The following is a 21,741-nucleotide window of genomic DNA, read 5'->3' as shown; positions in this document are numbered from 1 at the left end:
TGAGCTGGCTGGCCAGAGGCTAGTCCCCCCACAGTGACTCCCAGAGCGCCCCTGGGTGCCCAGAAGCCATGGGCACGATGCTGCCACCATGACAAAGCAGTGGCAGTTGCTGTAGAGATGCCCATTGTGACGGGGGCCCCCACAGTGACCATGCGCTATTTAAGAAGCAAGAGTCCTGCAGTAACCAGTGCAGAGGAGACACCTCCCTCGGGAGGCTGCATCTCCCTTGGCTGCCCTGCGCATCCAGGTACGTGTTCTTTGACTTTTCAATCCTAGTTTAGCGTTTGCTTGAAACTCATTCTGGGTCCGTGCTCTAAAGGGAGGAGAAGCTGTCAGTAGATGTGCTGGTGCCATCCCAGCTGGAGGAGCAGGGGAGAGGTGAGGAGGAGGCACTGGGCTTGTTCATGTGCTTGGAGCTCAGCTCTGGCTGCAGAGGTGCTGGGGGTGAAGCAGGAGCCTTGTGTGTGCAGGAGCTGCTGGTGTCGAGGGTGCTGAGAAGGTGTGAGGGCAGGAGCAGCCCCTGGGCAGTGCAGCTGCTGGTGCTGTCACTGGGAGCTCAGCACAAGAAGACCTGCCTGGCTCTGGCAACGTGCACGGAAGCCCATCGGGCATTGCGGAAGGCAGGAGGGGTCCCGGTGGGCTCTGGTAAAGCCCAGGCCAGCACCAGGCACTGCGGAAGGCTCCAGTGCTCTTCTGGGCTCTGGCAATGCATTCTAGAAGGTGACAAAGGCCTGGCAGTCGCAGGCACGGCCCAGAAGCCCACTGACAGGTTCTAGTGATCCCTTGTGCTGGGCATTCCAGAAGGCACCATGCGAGCTGTTGGGTTCCAGCAACGGAAGCTCTCCAGGCACTGCAGAAGGCAGCAGTGTCCCTCACAGACTAAGGCAAAGCCTGCGGATGCCCACTGGGAATTCTGGCAGACAAGAGGGGAACATTGGGGCTCTGGCAAGGCTCTAGGGTGAGCTTTGGCCATTGTGTAAGGAGGAGGAGGCCACGGCAGGTACCGCCAACGCCTGCAAACACCCGCCAGGCATTCCAGAAGGTAGGAAGCAGCTGGTGGGCTCTGGCCACACCTGCGCAATCCTGACTGCGGCAATGCCCGCAGGAGGAACTGCCCTAGCCCCAGCAATACTCAGGAGCTGTGCTTCCTCAGCCAAATAATGCTGCTTCCAGCTCCTTGACCATAGAAAGAGCTGAGCTCCAAGAGTTCAAATGTCCAGCCCCTGCTGCCACAGCAAAGGGGCCAGGACACGGTCAGCATTTAAAGTCAGCCAGGAACTCAGCACCAGCAGCCGCTTGCTCAGCACCCAGGTGGGATGGGGAGGAGAATGGGAACAATGTAAAACCCATGGGTGGAGATGAGAACAGTTCAGGAACTAAAATCAAGTGCAATGTAATATTATATTCTTGTTATTATTAATAATGGAAAAAACAAGGGGAGAGATATGGAACCAAAAGGGGAAAGAAAACACCAATAGCCAGCAGCGATGCCCAATACAATTGCTCAGCACCCACTGAGCAACACCCAGCCTGATCTGAGCAGCGATGAGTCCCTTCTGGGTGACTCCCCCCAGTTTCCGTGGCCTGAGGTGTCATGAGCCCACTGGGCTGAAAAGCAGCTATATTAAAGTGTATAATTTATAATAGTAATATATATCATATAATAATTTCTATTATTATATAATAATTTTAATTACATTTTATTATAACTTCTTATAAAAATAAATTAGGGTTAGAATTAGTGTCAGGAACAGGGGTTTCGGTCAGGGATAGGGGTTTGGGGTTAAGGATTAGGGTTTGATTTAGGTCACAGCATCACGGCAGGGAGAGGACAAGGACATGAGGAGTTTGGGGGATGCCAGTGGTGTTTTGGGGTCTCTGGAGATGTGTTAGGGTGTCCATCTCGTGTTTGGGGGTGGTTTGGGGTTTTTTTTTTGAGGTGTTTCAGGGATGCTTCTGTGTTTTATGGGGGTGTTTTAGAGTGGTTTGCTGTTTTGGGGAGGATGGGGGACATTTTGGGGTGGTTTGGGGTGTTTGAGGGGTGTTTTCGGGGGCCTTGGGGCTATTTGCGTTTATCGGAGGGCATATTTGAGAGCTGTTTTGGGGTGTTTGGGTTTATTCAGGGGGTGTTTTGGGGATGCTTTGTGGTGTTTCATGGGTATTTTAAGGGTGTTTAGAGGCTTTGGGTGGTTTTGGGTGTGTTTGGGGGAGTCTTGAAGTGTTACAGGGTGTTTTGGGGGTCTTCTTGGGTGTTTAGGGTGTTTTGGGGTGTTTCTGGATGTTTGGAATGTTTTGGGGGTGTTTTGGTGAGAGGGTTTGGGTGGTTTTGGCTGTTTCAGGGTGTTTTGGGGGGTGTTTTGAAGGTGTTTGTGGATATTTTGAGGTGTTTGTGGGAGTCTTGGGAGGTTTCAAGTGTGTTTGAGGGTGTTTTGGGGGGTGTTTCAGGATGATTTTGGCTGTTTCAGGGTGTTTCAGAGTCTCAAGGCTGGTGAAGGCTGTGGCACGCAGCAGCGGTGGGTACTGCTCTGGTAATGCCAGATCTCCTGGAGCACCCGCTGGCTGGGACGGCATCCTGAGGGGACATGGGGGACATGGGGACACATGGGGGACATGGCGGTCTCTACGGGGCATCTGTGGGTGTGTCTATGGGCATGTATCTCTGGAGGGGTCTCTCTGGGGGGGTCTATGAGGGGTCTCTATGGGGTCTATGGGTCTCTCTCTGTGCGATCCCACTTGTCCCCAGCGTGGGCCCACTTACCCTCAGCACAGTCCCAGTAGCTCCCAGTATATCCCAGTAACTTCCAGTCACCTTAAGCGCAGTCCCAGTTGCCCCCAGTGCGATCCCAGTCACCTCCAGCATGATCCCAGCATGGTGCCAGTCACTCCCAGTTCATCCCAGCATGATCCCAGTTGCTCCCAATGTGCTCCTGCATCCTCCCAGTCACGCCCAGTGCCAGGTCCAGCCTCCGCCACAACCAATCAGCATGTGGCTCCCCTGGACGGGGCATGCTGGGATCTGTACTCTGGGCTCCAGTGCATGCGCACGGCGCAGAGGGGGTGTGCAGTGAGACCTCCATGCGAGGCAGGGCAGGGCCTTTCTTCAGGGAGCAACCGCCCCTCATGGAATCCCAGAGGCATGAGATGGGTTGGGCTGAAGGGACCTGAAATCTCATCCAGTTCTAACCCCCTGCCACAGGCAGAGACACCTTCCACTGGAGCAGGTTGCTCCAAGCCCCTGTGTCCAACCTGGCCTTGAACACTGCCAGGGATGGGGCAGACACAGCTTCTCTGGGCACCCTGTGCCAGTGTCCCACCACCCTCACAGGGAAGAACTTCTGCCTGAGATCTCATCTCAATCTCATCTCAATCTACCTTTGTGTAGATCGATTTGTCGGTGAAAGTGTCAGCACCAACGACTGAAACAATGAAGCCTTTCTTTCAACGGGGACAATCCATCATTTGCAATTAAACCACAGAGAAAACAGAAACTCAATGCCTATTGCAGAGAAAAAAAATAATTTATTGCAGGTTGCTGCAACACTGCTGCCGGAGCAGAGGAGAAAAGAACATCCTTGAGGTAGAACAAACCTCACCCAGGTCCCATTAACAAGAATAGAGCTAAAAACATCTGATCACAGAACTTACTTATTTCTATGTATGTAAACGTGTAAACCGACAGTGCGGCACTGAAAGAGATCCACCTCCAGATCCTTTTGAAAAGGTGAAACCTAGTGGTGGAGTAGCTGCAGTGCCTGTGGCTGGGGGTGGATTAGCCACAGCGCGTGTTGATGGCATTGTAGTTGCTACAGTGCCTGTCCTTGGCGTTCGAGTGGCCGATGTGTCTGTCACGGTACTTGGCATACCCGCAGTGTTTGTAGCTTGGGTTGGAGAAGCCTCACTGCTTGTCAATGAGGTTGGAGTAGCCGGAGTGTCTGTCTCAGACATTGGAGTAGCCGCATTGCTGTGGCTGGCACTGAAGTAGCTGCTCTGCTTGTTGCAGTGGTTGGAATAGCTGCAGCATTTATGCCTGTTGTTGGGATGTAATAGCTGCAGTCTGTATTGCTGGGGTTGGAGCAGTCACAGTGCTTGTGGCTGGCATTAGAGTAGCCTCACTGCTTGTCTATGGGGTTGGAATATCTGCAGTGCATGTCACTGGAGTCGTAGCAGCCACAGCGCCTGTCCTTGGCATTGGAGTAGCTGATATGCCTGTCACCATGGTTGGAGTAAACACAGTTCTTATGGCTTGTGTTGGAGAAGCCTCACTGGTTGACGCTGGGGTTATAGTAGCTGAAATGTCTGTTGCTAGGGTTAGAGTTGCCACAGAGTTTGGGATTAGGGTTGTTGAACCCATAGTGCTTTTTACTGTGGTTAGAATACCAGCAGTGCATGTCACTGGAGTTGTAGTAGCTGCAGTGAGAGTCCTTGGCGTTGGAGTAGCCACAGTGCCTGTTGCCATGGTTGGAGTAGCCGCAGTGCTTCTGGCTGGCATCGGAGTAGCTGCATTGTCTGTTGCTTTGCCATCAGATCCTGTCTCTGCTCCTCTGGCTTCCTGTGCCCCTCCTCACTGCAGAGCATGAGAGACTGAATCAGTCTTGCTCTGGATAAGTGCTACTGAGCAACAACTAAACCACCAGTGTGTTACCAGTGTTATCCTCAGACTAAAGCCCAACCTTAGCACTGCCCCAACTACAGGGAGGAGAACAAACTCTCATGAGGTGTCCCTCTGGCACCTGATGCCCTCCATAGACCCCAGAAACCAACCCCTACAGCCCCCTCCAAAACTGCACAAGTCCCCAGAAAACACCCAATCCCCAAAAAACACCCAACCTCACAAAACTCCCAAATTCCCCAAAACACCAACTCTCCGCAAAACCCACAGAGTCTGCGAAAAAACAAACCCCCAAAACCTCAGTCTCCAAAAAAACCCCAACCCCCCAAAATCCACTCTAACCTCCCAAAAGCCCAAATCCCCCCCAAAATACCCAACCTCCCAAAAAACCCCAAACCCCTCAAACACCTCGGTCGCCCCAGAAAACACTCCCCACTTACTTGCCCAGCTGCTGGCTCAGGATGTGCTGGTGGAGGGTGGCTGTCTCCTGGGGCAGGAGGATCTTTGCAGCCAAGGGTGGTTGAACATGTCCTCCAGGGATGGTCTGCCACAAGCGCGCATGGATGAGGTGCTGGCATTCTGGGGAGAACCCAGGAACTGCCGCTCAGTTGCAGGAGGCTCCTGCCCACCTTGTGCCACTGTCTGCAGCACTCAGGCCTGGGTGTGTTCAGAGCCACACCCAAACCTCCTGCTCCATGATCCGTTTTGGAGGAGAGCAGGATGGCAGGACATGTGCCACCTCCTCCAGCTGACCAAGGCAGATCAGCTGACACCCCCCAAATCCTGTTCTCCCCCTGCTGCCGCGAAGCCGGATACCCACTGGCAGAGATCTGGCGCTGGAAGAAGAGCTGCCTGCCCATGATGTCCTCTTCATGCTAGAACGGGACGTCCCTGCACAACATCTCATAAAGCAGCATGCCCAAGGACCAGATCGCCATCGGATGGATGCTGCCTGCTCCCAGATCCTTGCCCGAGCATCTCTGGGGATACGGGGGCTGCACCAGTGGCCCCACAGACAGTGAGACACACACTCAGTGTGGCCCACCACCCCGTCACCGGCACGTGACTCTTCTTCACAAACTGCCTGGTACAGGGAGCACCCTTCAGCTGTGGGCTCACTGCTAAATTCAGTGTAGACCGTGTCCCTGGGAAGGGTGCTGCAACCGAAGTCAATGAGCTTGACCTCTCCGGTGTCCAGGTTAAGGATGATGTTCTCGGATTTGATGTCTTGGTGCAGGACACCGCAGCTGTGGCAGTGCCGCACAGCCGCCAGCACCTGAAGGAAAATGCCCCATGCCAGATCCTCAGGCAGGAACCTCTGCTCCTTGATGAAATCAAAGAGATCCTGCAACAGCTCCGGACGTTCCAGCACCAGCATGAAGCAGTCAGGGAGCTCAAACCAGATGAGGAGCTGGATGATGGTGCTGCAGCCAGAGTGCACCTTACTCAGAATTGCTATCTCCATTGGCGTGCGAGTGCCACTGGGCTGAGGGGGGACCAAGACACCATCAGCAGGGCTGATGATGCACCGGGGGTCCTGTGCCTCCCTGCCTGGGATGCTCCGGTGCCCCCCTTCCCAGTGCCACCAGTACTGGGCATTCCCCATCCTGGATGCTCCACATTCCCTGGTGACTCCACGCCCGCTCCCCTCGCTCTGTCCTGGTTTCCCCCCTCCCAGCCCCACTGGCTCACCCCCACCGCCGTGCCCCGCGCTGTCACTGTGGCCCCGCACACTCACCCGCTCACCCCACAAGGAGATGTGTTCCTGAGCCATGCATTTGATTGCCACCTGCAAGCCAAGGGCAGTGTTGGGCTGAGCTGGCCCCCGCCACGCCACCTCCCTGCCCTACTGCCTGCCCGCCACTTACCCGGGTGTTGTCGGGCAGGTGGACCCCTGAATATATAGACCCAAAGCTCCCCAGCAGCGGTCCCACATGGTAAAGACACTCCAGGGGCCCCAGACGCAGTCCTTACCACTGCACACGGGGCCCCCGCCAGCCCCCACCGGCCACTCCAGGCCGAGCTGAACCAGGTCCTTACTGCGCTTAATCGGCTGCAGCTCTGTGGCATGCCGCTCCCTGCTGGTCCCGGAGCACAGATAGGCTGATGGGTCAAGGTGCGACAGCAGCACCATGGGCACCTTGCCTGACTACTCTCCCAGTGCCGGTGCCGGCACCCGCACAGCTGCACTGCACACCGGGGGCTCAGTGCTCACAGTGCCAAGCGGGCGGGGCCGAGCAGGGCAGCCCATGGTAGGGGCGGCTGTGGCGGCTGGATGGCTGCGGGGCAGGGAGGGAACGGCTGCGGCCTGGCTGGTCCATGCAGTGCTAGGCCCCCATGTGTGGCGGCAGGCCCCGGCCAGCCTCGGGCAGAGCAGGGGCTGGGGGTAGGCCAGGGAGCACCAGGGGGTGGCACTGCCTCCCCGGACCCAGTCGCGGCGGCTTGCCCAGTGCCGACTCTGCTGGTAGTGGGAGAGCACAGTGCATGGCGAGCCCCACTGAAGCGGCCAGGAGAAGGCCTGGGAGGCTGGGGGGAGGTGGGGGGAACCACCTCAGGGAGCGGCGGAGGGGGGACTCCGAGCCGCCGAGAGCTGCCGCCGCCACTGTGCCTGTTGCTGCCGCTGCCGCTGGCTGTGTCCCCACTCTCAACGGCTGTGCTCCCGCACGCCCCGGGTGCCCGCTGCCACCAGACGGAGCGGCCAGCGGGGGGGAGTAGTGGCTATGGGAGCCTGTGGAACGGCGGAGCGGGCCTTGCCCAGACCCGCAAGGAGGCTCCTGTGCCCCCTGCCCAGCCACAGCATCCCCGCAGCCGAACCATGGCACTGGGACCCCGGCGCTCCCCATCCGAGCCCTCCGCGGGGAGCCTGTTCCTCACTTGATCCCTTTTCCCTGCAGCCTCGCCACTTCCCAGCGGTGCCTGGACACCGTCCCAACCGCTTCCCCTGCGCCGCCGTTATTCACCACGGGCAAACTGCTGTGTCGGGTCCCCTCTCCACCCATAGATGCCTGGATCCAGCCTTCCCCGTGCCGCTCTCGGTGGCTAGTCCTGGGTAACGAGGCTCTGGGAGCCTTTGCAGGACCTGCAGAGTCAGTGTGGCTGGGAGACAAACCGCTGGGCCCAGCAGCAGCCACGCTGTCCTCCCCTGCACCCTGCATGCTTGCAGCATCCTTCATCCTGCAATCCCGCAATAAAGAAATGGCTCCATCCCATCAAGGGCTTCCTTTTATTTCAGTCTGCATGGAAAACAAACAAACAAGATTCATGCGTTCCCTACACTGTGCACTATTAACTGTGAACACAAATCCCACTGGCTCAACCCTCGGTCCCAAGGCCAGACTTGACAGCGTGGACAGCCAGGGCCAGCTCCGCCCTGCCCCAGCTGCAGACAAGACACCCCTGGAGAAAAGCAACCCTCAGCTGCAGACTGAGAATCTGCCCGTGGCAGGGAAACAGCAGCAAGCAGAACTACGGCCACAGGGAGATGGGGAAGAGGAGCCCCTCCTCACCTCCACCAGGCTGCTGACGGGAACACTACGGACCCCGGGACAGGCACAGGACATGCACAGAGGGAAGGATGCACATGGAAAACCTGGGGATCAGCAGCTGTAGGAGCAAGGCATGGGTTGGAAAGCCACGGGAATTATAAATAAAGAAATAACTCACCCACCAGCCAGAGCTCTTTAAAAAAAAAAAAAAGAATAAAGTCATGAGAAGAAGTCAAAAACCAAACCTGGAACAAGAAGATAAAAGGTAAAATCTTCTATCACTAAAATCACTATTAACAGCTGTAAAACAAACTTTGCTCCTGTTGAACTGTCATGGGTTAAAGGGGACAGAGCATAAAATTAGACAGGGGAAAGGAAAACACTAACCAGCAGTGATGTCCAATACAATTGCTCAGCACCTGCTGAGGGATACCCAGTCTGCTCCAGCAGCAACCTGTCCTGTCTGAGTGACTCCACCCAGTTTCTATGCTGGGCATGACATGCTGTGGGATGGAATACCCCTTTGGCTAGTTTGAGTCAGGTGTCCTGTCTCTTCTTCCTCCCGGCTTCTTGTGCCCCTCGTCACTGCAGAGCATGAGACTGAGAAGTCCTTGCTCAGGGTAAGTGCTGAGCAACAACTAAACCATCGGTGTGTTACCAGCGTTATTCCCAGAATAAAGCCAGAACACAGCACTGCCCCAGCTACCGGGAAGAGAATTAATTCTATCCCAGCCAAAACCAGGACAGTATCCACCCCTTATTCCATACCATTCACATCATGTCAGGTCTCACACTTCCCACCACCACTTTCCCTGTCTTTTGATTCATATAGATATATATATATATACTTTTGCACTCACACACAGGTAGCATTCCCTTAGTCCATGGAGCATCCCTACAAAAGTTGGTTGAGTTCATTCAGGCCATGGCTTGGGGCTCCTTCTGTCATAGCAGTCTCTCTGGGCAGGAAAGATGGATGGTGTGTGCTGTGGGACTGTTGCACACGGAGGCCAGTTCCGATTCCATCACTGCTGCACTTGCCTGGTGATATTAAAATTGGTTCTTCGTTACTGTGGTGATCTAAAGAGATTCAGATTCAGACAGTACCAGCTACAGGGAAGAGAATTAATTCTATCCCAGCCAAAACCAGGACAGTTTGTACCCTAAAATGAGGGTTTGGAGCCCCAGAAGGAGTCTTTCAGCTGCAGAATCTGAGCTCTGGACCCTAAAAATGAAGCTTTGAGACCTAAAAGTGGGACTTTGAGCCTTACAAGAGGCTGTTTGGACCCTAAAAATGCCTAGTTGGATCCTAAAAATGACATCCTGGAATCTGAAAAGGAGGCTTTGTGAACTGAACCTGAGCCTTTTACCCTGCAAACAAGGCTTTGAAGCCAAAAATTAGGCTTTAGAAGTGAAACCTAAGACTTTGGAAAATCTAAAGGAGGCTTTGGTCTCTAGAAAGGAGGCTTTCCCCCTTTCCCTCTTTCCCCCTATCTCTTTCCCCCTCCTCTCTCTCTCCCTTCTCCTCCTCCCCTTCCCTCCCATTTCCCATCCACCCCTCTCCTTCTCTCCTCTCCTCTCCTCTCCTCTCCTCTCCTCTCCTCTCCTCTCCTCTCCTCTCCTCTCCTCTCCTCTCCTCTCCTCTCCTCTCCTCTCCTCTCCTCTCCTCTCCTCTCCTCTCCTCTCCTCTCCTCTCCTCTCCTCTCCTCCCCTTTCCTCTCCTCTCCTCTCCTCTCCTCTCCTCTCCTCTCCTCTCCTTTCTTCTCCTTTCCTTTCCTTCCCTTTCCTTCCCTTTCCACTTTCCTTTCCTTTCCTTTCCTTTCCTTTCCTTTCCTTTCCTTTCCTTTCCTTTCCTTTCCTTTCCTTTCCTTTCCTTTCCTCTCCTCTCCTCTCCTCTCCTCTTTCTCCTTTCTTCTCCTTTCCTTTCCTTCCCTTTCCTTCCCTTTCCACTTTCCTTTCCTTTCCTTTCCTTTCCTTTCCTTTCCTTTCCTTTCCTTTCCTTTCCTTTCCTTTCCTTTCCTTTCCTTTCCTAGGACCCCAGACTGGTTTGGGTTGGAAGGGACCTTAGAGCTCATCCAGTTCCAACCCCCTGCCATGGGCAGGGACACCTTCCACTAGAACAGGTTTCTCCAAGCCCCATCCAACCTGGCCTTGAACACTGCCAGGGATGGGGTAGCCACAGCTTGTCTGGGAAACCTGTGCCAGCGCCTCAGCACCCTCACAGGGAAGAACTTCTTCCTGAGATCTCATCTCAATCTCCCCTCTCTGTTAGTTTAAATTCATTCTCCCTTTAAAAGAATCCCTCTCCAGCTTTCTTGTAGGCATTCCATTAGGTGCTGGAAGGCAAACTTATTGTCTAAATCAATGTCTGAATTACCATTTAATTCATCTTCAAATCATTGTGAAACCACTGTTGAAATAAAATTCAATTATTGCTTAATCACCACTGGATTGATTTTAATTCAGGCACTGATTAATTACCATTGTCATTAATAAAGCCCTTTCAGTTATCCCCACCAGGATGACTTCTCTGAACCCTTCCCCTGTGAAGCACGAGTCAGAGCTCCAAGTCCATTTCCCTTCAGGCGTGCAGCAGCAGAGAAAGCAAGTGCCCCCATTCCCCATGGAGGGTCATGGAGCTGTAGGAAGCACAGCACATCCAGGCTGGGTACAAAGAGAGCTGAAGAGAAGGTTCCCGAGAGCAGGGGAGCTCCTGGCACAGGGACTATCCCAGCTCCAGGTCCAGCTTGCACTGGATGCCCTGCCCCTCGCGCCCTCAGCAGCAAATCACAGCGGGGCCCTTTGTGACCCGGTCTGTGACACTAACTGGTGTGGTCATGCCCCTTGCGCTGCCCTTCCCTCCTCCTCCCTACATCCCTCCATCCCACAGCAGGGCAGAGAGACCCCCCAGCCGCCCCAGGTGGCCTGGCAGGAGGTGGGAGCTCCCCAGGAGAGCAGCTCTGCACTGGAGCCAGCCAAGGGCTGCCTGGGGCAGCCACTGCAGAGCAGGGAGTGAGGGCTCCCCCAGGCCTGGGCAGGCTCGGTGCCAGGAACTCCTGCCAGCTGGATGCTGGCACTGCTGGATGCTGGTTCCTCCTCATGCTGCCAGCAGGGGCCTGTGCTCTGCCCCTGCAGGGCTGCTGCAGGGTTACCAGAACCCGCCACCACCATTGTCCCCTGCTACAATCCCTGGCAGGCTTCTGCAGGCGTTGCCAGACCCCTCCCAGGATTTGCCACTTTCTGGAATGCCCGCTCAGGTCACACTGGCTTTACCAGTCCTCCGGGCCCCTGGAACACCTTCAGAAGCCCCACAGGCATTGCGGAAGGTGGCAGGGCCTGGTGGGATCTGGCACAACCTGTGCAGGCTCGCAAGACAGCATGAACCCTGATGGGCCCACAGAACCTGGATGTGCATTCTAGACAGAGGCAGGAGCACTGGCGGCCTCCAGGAATGCCCATGGCAGCACATCAGGGCTTCTGGAAGGTGGCAAAGGCCCTGCTGGGAAACTGGAGGGCTCCGGCAATGCTGCAGAAGCCCTTCAGGCATTCCGGAATGAGACATGGGCCTTAGCAGGCTCTGGCAAGGCTGCGGAATTCCACCGGGCATTCCAGAATGTGGCAGGTGCTCTGGAACTGTGCTAAAGCCCACAGGAGCCCGTCCAGCATTCTGGAAGGTAGCAAAAGCCCTGGCGGAGCTCGGAAGCCCTCCAGGTATTCCAGGGGGCACCAGGGTCCATGGTGACCAGGAAGACACCTGGGCATTCTGGAAGACACAGGTGAACACAGCAAAGGCCTTGGCAGGCTCTGGCAACGCCAGAGGAAACCCACCAGACATTCCAAAATGCTGAGCTGCCCTTGGAGCTTCCAGCAACACCTGTGGGAGCTGCCCAACATTCCCGACTGATGATGGCACTGTTGGCTTTGCAGATGCTGGGGCAGAAGAAGGGCACTGGCTTACACTGGTCCTTGTGGTGTCCTGGTGGCTGCGGAGGTGACAGCCCAGGAGCAGGCACCTGCATCTCCTGGTGCTTGGAATGTCCCTGCTGGCTCCTCAACTCTTGGAGCTGTTTCTGCTGACACAAGTGCTTCACCCTCCTGTTTGTCCACCCACCCAGACTGCAATGGCTTCCCTTGGGTAGAGCAGCATTGAGGGAGATCGTGCCAAGAGCTGTGCTGAAGCTGCGGGAAACCACATCCACTCTTTTCCTCCTCACGCAAAACCGCAGGCTCTCAGGTTGGCCAGGCAGGAGTTACCCTTCGTGCGGCTTTTAGGTGCCCAGAAATGTCACCCAAGAGGACTCTGATGCTGGCACACACCTCACCAAAGGCAGCTTGTACAGCCTGTGCACCCCTGAGGTGCACTTGGGGCCTTTTTCAAAGGTAAGTGCAACACGTCCTTGTGCTCTCTGCCAAGAGACCTCTGCCAATCCAATGACCTTTCACAAGGGCGATCCCAAAGGAATGCTGATCTTCCCCTGTAACTGTACTGCTGCTGTCCTGCCTGTGACACCACATGCTCCATTCCTCTCATCTTTCATAGATTTTCGCCCGTCCAGGACAAAATGACCAGCTCTGAAACCCTCTTTTAAGCAGACTGTCTAGACAAAGTTGTCCAGTTGTGTCCTCCCCTCACTCTTCCTTCATTCAGAGTCCTCTCCCCTAAGCTGCTGCTTTGAGCCTCAGGCAGTAAAGGCTTACAAGATTTTCTATGGTCAAATTGTCTCCTTGGCAACTCTTTAATCACGTTCACAGCTACCTCTTTGTATCAACCTGTCTCTCTAAAATATTCCTCATGAGATTATTACCCTGTTTAGGAATGTGATCACGTGAGGTGCTGCTTGTACCAGGAATGTGGAACCTGAGTGTATTTTACTGTGTAGGACACTTTGTCCTGCTTTTCTTTGCTTTGCTTGCCCAGAGGAACAATCCTGCTGTGCCCGTGTGCAGGCAGGTCTCTAAGGCAGCCAGGCTGGGAGCTGGTGCACAGGAGCTGCCCCATCCAACCACCAGCTTCAGTGGAGAAGTCGGATGTGAGGAGAAGTGACGCAAGTCTCAGCTGGACAATGAGAGCAATGTTGGGTGGGGAGGTGAAGGGTGAGGAGCGAGGTGCTCAGTGCAGCGTCGGACCTTCAGGGCTGCTTTTCCTGCCTGTCCAGGCCTCTGGAAGAGACACTCTGCATCAGTGGCAATGGAATAGAATTTTCTAAAATGAAAAGTAATAAATTAAAAACCTTTTCTTTATCAGAAGCTTTTTGTAATCTTCCTGCACTCAGAAACCTCCCAACTCACTGTACAAGTATGGCTGTGGGTTTCGGGGCATTTGGCAATGTCTGTGAATTCCCTACAACACATCTGGCTTCTTTCATAGCCCTGCTCACAGTCCTCAATCACTTCAGATATCCCAGTTCCTTGCTTGCATCCTCCAGGTTGTCCCAAGACCCTCCAGACTGTTGCACCCTGTTGCTTTGCCTGGCCAGTGAATGCTGGGGCAATTCCAGTTCCATAGGAACCTGCTCATTAACGTGGAGACTTCCTCAGGTGCTGACAAAAGACCTTTTCTGTTTCCCCTCCCTGGTCAAGTAGTTTGTAACTTTGAGCACAATGTCCCTCTTACCAGCTCCTCTGATCCCCAGTGACAAAAGCCAACCCAACCTCTTGCCTGTCACATAACTGACCTCCAGAAATACAAGCTTCCCATTCCTGCAGGGGGCACCCACCCTCCTAATCTTTCTTGTCTCCATACTCCACCTCCTGGGGTTCCAGCCATCTAAAGGGACGTGATTATCTGTACAATTCTCCCCTTACAGTGCTAGATCTAAGGAACAGCATTTTAAATGATGCCTCACAGAGTCCAGTGCCTTTCTTCCTGGGACAAGAACAAACCAGCACGTCCTGGTGAAAAACATTCTCTCAGCACCTTGGATGCAGCGCCTTTGGTCCCATGGACTGGTAAGGGTGTAGTTTGCAAAGTAACCCCTGGCTTGATCCCCATCCAGTGCTGGTTGTTCCCCTTTCCCATCCAGAGTCCTGCCTCAAAGCACAAAGGCCTGGGAGACCTTGCTGGTTGTAACTGAGGCAAAGAGGAAACAGGCTGAGATCTACCTGCATGTACTCTTGCTTTACTTAGTAGTGGTCCTCTGTTATCTTGTTTCTTCTCATCCTGTTACCCTTGAACTCCCGTTTGAGCTTGACTGAGTTTTGCTATGAACAATCGCTGTGCTTGAAGGATGCTGTCTCTGAAGGCCAGATGGACCCAGGCACGCAGATAAAAAGCTTGGGCTCTTCCTTGCTTGAATCATCAAGGGAGTGAGTAAAGACCCTGCAGTGATGTATGTACTTTGTGTTCACTCAATGCCTGCAGCTAATGGGTGGCAGAAAGGCTAGACCTTGCTTCAGTGATAGCAACTGATGGCTGATGCCTCTGAGTGCTACAAGAATATTCCCAAAGATACTGTCTTGTCTCTATATCAGACTACATGTATCTTTGACCTGTCTCTATTACCTGCATGTAACTTTGACCAGCACTGTAATGCCAAATGTCACCAGAAATTTGCATCTGGACACCTCATTCCTAACTCCCATCACTATTAATGACCATGAGAGCTGAGACAAGGAGCTCACATGTAGGTGCCTTTTTAATGAACACCTGACCAGAGGCAGGAGGAATCCCACCTCCTGGGGGTTTGTGGTGAGCCTGGGAGGGAGCTGAGTCCCCTTCCAGCCCCAGGGCTACAGTCCCAGAAGGAGATGCCTCAACTACCCAGGCTGAATCCCTTTTTTCAGCAGGGGTAAAGGAGATCCCTGCCTGTCCAGGTCTGCCTGTCCTGTCTAATGACAAGACAAGAAACAGGCTGCCCAGAAAAGTGATTGTGTCACCATCCCTGGAGGTATTTAAAAGAGTTGTAGATGTGGCACTTTTGGACATGGCTTAGTGGTGGACTTGACAGTGTTTGGTTAATGGTTGGACTCAATGTTCTTAAGGGTCTTTTCCAACCTAAATAGTTCTACAGTTCTAAGAAAAGCTGTTGTTCAGAGCAAACTCTGTCTCTCAGCAGAGAATTGACACTGCAGGAAGGCAGTGTGTCTCCCAGCTGAGGGAGACAACATCAGTGCTTGCTTCAGGCTGTTTCCCATGCTGTTGCCCTGGAGACCCAGGGAGCCCTGGAGGGAGCCCAGAGAGGCAGAGCCAGTGCCACCTTGGGCTGGGCCCTCTGCTGCTGAGCTGGGTGGGCTCCTGGGACGCAGATAGATGCTGGCAAGCGGTTAGTGCTGCAGAGAGACAGCTCTGCCCAGGAGCAGGGCTGGGGCACTGCCTGCAGGCACCGAGGGGAGACCTGTGAACCTCAGAGAGCTTAAAGGCACTTGGCATTGGAGGATGCTGTGATCTCCCTGCAGGAGAAACCTTCCCAGCCCTGTGCGTGATAACGCTCTGGGTGCAGGGCAATGCAGCTGCAGTTCCTGGAGGGATCTCCTAAAGCTGCTGCCTCGGACAGTCCATGGGATCTGTCAGGATGAGTCTCTTAGTTTTTCTATGTAGATAGGGAGGAGGATGTGCTCCAGAGCAGGGCTTCCCTCTGCACCACCCGAGGGACAGGCCATTAGGGCTGCCTTCTCCCGGGGATGGCTGTGGAGGTGCATATGGGTGTGCAGCCAGGGACTGTTCAAGAAGCACAGCAAGGCTGTGAGAGGCTCGCTGAAAGGGAAGGATCCTGTTCTATCAGTCTTCTGCTCTGCGTTGTCTGGGTGGGCAATGGGACATAGAAATTAATGTCTCCATTCGGGAGAAGGCACTGAGATTCCAAATGTATTAGAATAGTTACTGTTAGAGGTGAATAACCAGGGAGCATCAGAAACCAGCACATGATGTCTCACAGACAGCATCAGTGTCACCTTTCCAGCCTCACCAGGGTTGGAGTGAGGTTCCCATCAGAGCCTGCACAGGCAGAGATGCCCCTGGGCAGAGCCCCGCTGCCGGGAGGGGTGTGCAGGGCAGAGCTGAGCACACAGCCCATGGGATGGGCTCTGGGAGCACTGACATGGGGCAGAGCTGGGCACAGAGCAGCAGCTCCCGGCAGGGACAGCTTCAGGCAGCAGTGCCATGGGCAGGGAGTGGAGGGAAACTGCAGCCCATCCCTGGGGAGGGCACATTCAGGCAGCTCTCTTGTTGTCTGGCGCTGGAGGTGGCTTCTGGCCATGCTCTGCTGGGCAAAGAGCTGACTGTCTCTCTAGAACACCTCCTCTGCAGTTCCCTGCCTGTCTGCTCTGCCTGTCCTGCTGGGCTTGCAACCTGCCCCTAGACAGGCACAGCTCTCCCGTACGGTCCTTGAGGGTGCGGAGCCTTCCCTTGGGGTTCGGCACTCTGCGCCCAGACTCATTTGCTTCTATCTGGGAGGGGGGGTTTCTTTCTCCATCACCAGGGCACCTCTGGGCTGGGAAAGAGAAATTTTGTCAGATCTGCCCTTTGAAACAGGGCTCCCTTGCTCACACCACAGTCTTTGTTCTTTCACAGATATTTCTGTATGCATTCATTCTTTGGCAGGACAAGTGAAGGTACCGAGGAAGTGGGAACAAGGCGGATGGACTCTGCATCTCACCAGACTATGCACTAAGCTACACATGCTTCTATCTATCCATCCTGCCCTATGACTGTCACAACTTCAGTCACAAAAATTAGAATTTCTACACTTGAAAATCTCACTTCTCAGATGTAATATTAGAAAAAAAGAAAAGAAACAAAACCCTCAGACAGAATCATGGTCAAGTCACGTTAAGCCTCTGATCTGCAGCCACAATCTTCATAGTTGTGAGTGCAGACACTGGACCTCTGTTACATCTGACATCCCTCATGGATACTGGAGCTTTCACAGAGAGCTAGGAGAACAAGGGAAGGGATGTTCAGGAATACTCCATCCAGGTTTCAGATCACCAATTCAGGAACAATATTGGCAAGCAGGAGCGGATTTGGCAACAGGCACTTCAGGGCAACCAGGGACTGGAGCACGTTGCCTGTGGGGAGAGGCTGGGGGAGCTGGGCTTGTCCAGCCTGGAGAAGGGAAGGCTGATGGGGACCGGAGATCTCGGGAAAGGAAGGCTGCCAGCGACTGGCTGCCTGTACCGGCAGGGAGGACATGGAGAATACAGAGCCAGGCTCCTCACCATGGTGCCTAGTGGGAGGACAAAAGGCAATGGGAGAGAGTGACAGAGGAGAGGTTCAGCCAGGACATAAAGAAACCTTGTTCCCATAGGCTCAGGCAAGTACTGCATCAGGTCCCCCAGAGAAGCGGTGCAGTCTCTGGCCTTGGGGTTTTCCAAGTCAGACTGAATCAAGCCTTGAACCACTTGGTCTGATCCTGTTTCTGACAGGTTGGACTTGAGGCCTCCTGGCATCCTTTCCAACCTCTGTTCTGTTATGATCCTACAATGATGGGCTTATGAAAGACCACAAAGATGCTCCAACGGCTGGAGCGCGTCTCTGATGAAGACAGGCTGAGAGAGGTGAGGGTGTTCAGGCTGGAGAAGAGAAGGCTCCAGGAAGACCTTACTAAGCCCCTACCTAAACAGGGCCTACAAGAAATCTGGAGAGGGCTTTTGGCGAGGGTGTGCAGTGACAGGACAAGAGGGAATGGCTTTGTCGGGGGTTCAGCTATAGCAGTCATTTTTCTCCTTCTTAGTAGCTGGTGCAGTGCTGTGTTTTTAACTTTCAGCCTGGGAACAACGCTGATAACTCCGATGTCTTTAGTTGTTGCTAAGTAGTGTTTACTCCGACCAAGGATTTTCTCAGTCTCATGCTTTGCCAGGGAGGAGGGGAAGCCGGGAGGAAACAGAGGCAGGACACTTGACCCAAACTGGCCAAAGGGGTATTCCATACCATGGCACGTCATGCCCAGTATATAAACCGGGGGGAGTTACCCAGAAGGCTCAGATCACTGCTTGGGTCGGGCTGGATATCGGTCGGCAGGTGGTGAGCAATTGTATGCTCTCCCCTTGTTATTTCCCTTATCATTATTATTATTAGTGGTAGTAGTAGCAGTTTTGTATCATACCTTATGCTTAGTTACTGGACTGCTCTTATCTCAACCCGTGGGAGTTACATTCTTCCGATTCTCCTCCCCATCCCTCCGGGAGCAGGGGGAGGAAGAAGTGGGGGGAGTGAGCAAGCGGCTGCCAGTTACCAGCTGGGCTCAAACCACGACAGGCTTTAAGCTGAAAGAGGGGAGATTTAGATCAGACATTAGAAGGAATTCTTCCCTGTGAGGGTGGTGGAACACTGGCACAGGGTGCCCAGAGGAGCTGTGGCTGCCCCACCCCTGGCAGTGTTCAAGGCCAGGTAGGACACGAGGGCTTGGAGCAACCTGCTCTAGTGGAAGGTGTCCCTGCCCATGGCAGGGGTTGGAACTGGATGAGCTCTAAGGTTCCTTCCACCCCAGACCAGGCTGGGACTCCATGATTCTCTTATTTGCGAATGTCGGTCGCTCTCCACTGCTCGTAGGTGGATGTGACGCCCTGTTCATTGCCCAGGTTGAGCTGTGACCCCTCGCATGCTCCACCTCCAGACAAAAGGCACTGAGGAAGAGCAGCCTGTGAGGGACCTCCCTGAGCTGGCTGGCCAGAGGCTGGTCCCTCTGCAGTGACTCCCGGAGCACTCCTGGGTGTCCAGTGGCCATGGGCACAATGCTGCTGATATCGCAAAGCAGTGGCAGTTGCTGTAGAGATGCCCATTGTGATGGGGGCCTCCACAGTGACCATGCGCTATTTAAGAAGCAAGAGTCCTGCAGTAACCAGTGCAGAGGAGACACCTCCCTCGGGAGGCTGCATCTCCCTTGGCTGCCCTGCGCATCCAGGTACGTGTTCTTTGACTTTTCAATCCTAGTTTAGCATTTGCTTGAAACTCATTCTGGGTCTGTGCTCTAAAGGGAGGAGAAGCTGTCAGTAGATGTGCTGGTGCCATCCCAGCTGGAGGAGCAGGGGAGAGGTGAGGAGGAGGCACTGGGCTTGTTCATGTGCTTGGAGCTCAGCTCTGGCTGCAGAGGTGCTGGGGGTGAAGCAGGAGCCTTGTGTGTGCAGGAGCTGCTGGTGTCGAAGGTGCTGAGAAGGTGTGAGGGCAGGAGCAGCCCCTGGGCAGCGCAGCTGCTGGTGCTGTCACTGGGAGCTCAGTACAAGAAGACCTGCCTGGCTCTGGCAACACCCGTGGAAGCCCACTGGGCATTGCAGAAGGCAGGAGGGGTCTCGGTGGGCTCTGGTAAAGCCCAGGCCAGCACCAGGCACTGCGGAAGGCTCCAGTGCTCTTCTGGGCTCTGGCAATGCATTCTGGAAGGTGACAAAGGCCCCAGCAGTCGCAGGCACGGCCCAGAAGCCCACTAGGTGTTGCGGAAGGCAGCAGGGCCCTGACAGGTTCTAGTGATCCCTTGTGCTGGGCATTCCAGAAGGCATCATGCGAGCTGTTGGGTTCCAGCAACGGAAGCCCTCCAGGCACTGCAGAAGGCAGCAGTGTCCCTCACAAACTAAGGCAAAGCCTGCGGATGCCCACTGGGAATTCTGGCAGACAAGAGGGGAACATTAGGGCTCTGGCAAGGCTCTAGGGTGAGCTTTGGCCATTGTGTAAGGAGGAGGAGGCCATGGCAGGTACCGCCAATGCCTGCAAACACCCACCAGGCTTTCCAGAAGGTGGGAAGCAGCTGGTGGACTCTGGCCACACCTGCGCAATCCTCACTGTGGCAATGCGCGCAGGAGCCCCTGTACTCCCACAGCAACAGCACCAGGACAGAAAGCTGTTGCTGGGCCTCCCCTGCTGTGGGTAAGCACTTCCCCAGCCCCAGCAACACTCGGGAGCTGCCGTTCCTGGGCCAAATAATGCTGCTTCCAGCTCCGTGAACATACAAAGAGCCGAGCTCCAAGAGTACAAACGTCCAGCCCCTGCTGCCACAGCAAAGGGGCCAGGACAGGGTCAGTGTTTAAAGTCAGCCAGGAACTCAGCACCAGCAGCAGCTTGCTCAGCACCCGGGTGGGATGGGGAGGAGAATGGGAACAATGTAAAACCCATGGGTGGAGATGAGAACAGTTCAGGAACTAAAATCAAGCGCATTGTAATATTAGTATTATTGTGATTAATAATAGTGGAAACATCAAGGGGAGAAAGATGGAACCAAAAGGGGAAAGAAAACACCAATAGGCAGCAGTGATGCCCAATATAATTGTTCAGCACCCACTGAGCAACACCTAGCCTGATCCGAGCAGCGACTCATCCCTTCTGGGTGACTCCCCCCAGTTTCTATGGCCTGAGGTGTCATGGACCCACTGGGCTGAAAAGCATTTATATTAGAGTGTATAATTTATAATGGTAATATAGATGTATTATATAATAATTTCTATTATTATAATATATAATAATTTTAATTACATTGTATTATAACTTCTCATAAAAATAAATGAGGCTTAGAGTTAAGGTCAGGAACAGGGCTTTCAATCAGGGATAGGGGTTGGGGTTAGGGTTAGGCATTAGGGTTTGATTTAGGTCACAGCATCACAGCACAGAGGGAACAGGGACATGTGTAATTTGGGGATCCCAGTGAGGATCTCTGGGGATGTTTTAGGGTGTCCATTCGGTGTTGTGGGGGTGGTTTGTGGGTTTTTTGAGGTGTTTCAGGTGTTTTTGTGTGTGTTATGGTAGTGGTTTAGAGTGGTCCAATAGAGTAGGTTGCTCCAAGCCCCATCCTACCTGGGCTTGAACACTGCCAGGAATGGGGCTGCCACAGCTCCTCTGGGCACCCTGTGCCAGTGTTCCACCACCCTCACAGGGAAGAATTCCTTCTAATGTCTGATCTAAATCTCCCCTCTTTCAGCTTAAAGCCATTCCCCCTTGTCCTGTGTCCTGGGTTCAGCTATAGCAGTCATTTTTCTCCTTCTTAGTAGCTGGTGCAGTGCTGTGCTTTTTAACTTTCAGCCTGGGAACAACGCTGATAACACTGATGTTTTTAGTTGTTGCTAAGTAATGTTTATTCCAACCAAGGACTTTCTCAGTCTCATGCTTTGCCAGGGAGGAAGGGAAGCCAGGAGGAAGCAGAGACAGGACACCTGACCCAAACTGGCCAAAGGGGTATTCCATACCACAGCACGTCATGCCCAGTATATAAACCGGGGGGAGTTACCCGGAAGGCCCAGATCTCTGCTCGGGTCGGGCTGGATATCGGTCAGCGGGTGGTGAGCAATTGTATGCTCTCCCCTTGTTATTTCACTAATCATTATTATCATTGGTGGTAGCAGTAGTGGTTTTGTATTATACCTTAGTTGCGGGACTGCTCTTATCTCAATCCGTGGGAGTTACATTCTTCCGATTCTCCTCCCCATCCCTCTGGGAGTGGGGGGAGAAAGAACAGGGGGAGCGAGCAGCTGTGTGGTTCTGAGTTACCGGCTGGGCTCAAACCACGACATCCTGTCACTGCACACCCTTGCCAAAAGCCCCTCTCCAGATTTCTTGTAGGCCCTGTTTAGGTAGGGGCTTAGTAAGGTCTCCCTGGAGCCTTCTCTTCTCCAGCCTGAACACCCTCACCTCTCTCAGCCTATCTTCATTGGAGATGTGCACCAGCCTTTGGAGCATCTTTGTGGCCCTTCATAAGCCCGTCGTTGTAGGATTATAAGAGAACTAAGGTT

General features: G+C 53.9%; 1 pseudogene; it reads right to left on the bottom strand.

Annotated features, from left to right (window-relative positions):
• Nucleotides 1-4,259: 4,259 nt before the first annotated feature.
• On the bottom strand, nucleotides 4,260-6,743 carry LOC115613062 (annotated as a pseudogene).
• Nucleotides 6,744-21,741: the final 14,998 nt, after the last annotated feature.

The sequence above is a fragment of the Strigops habroptila genome, chromosome 9 (assembly GCF_004027225.2).
Source record: "Strigops habroptila isolate Jane chromosome 9, bStrHab1.2.pri, whole genome shotgun sequence".
NCBI lineage: Eukaryota > Metazoa > Chordata > Aves > Psittaciformes > Psittacidae > Strigops > Strigops habroptila.
This window is presented reverse-complemented; position numbering and strand designations above follow the sequence as displayed.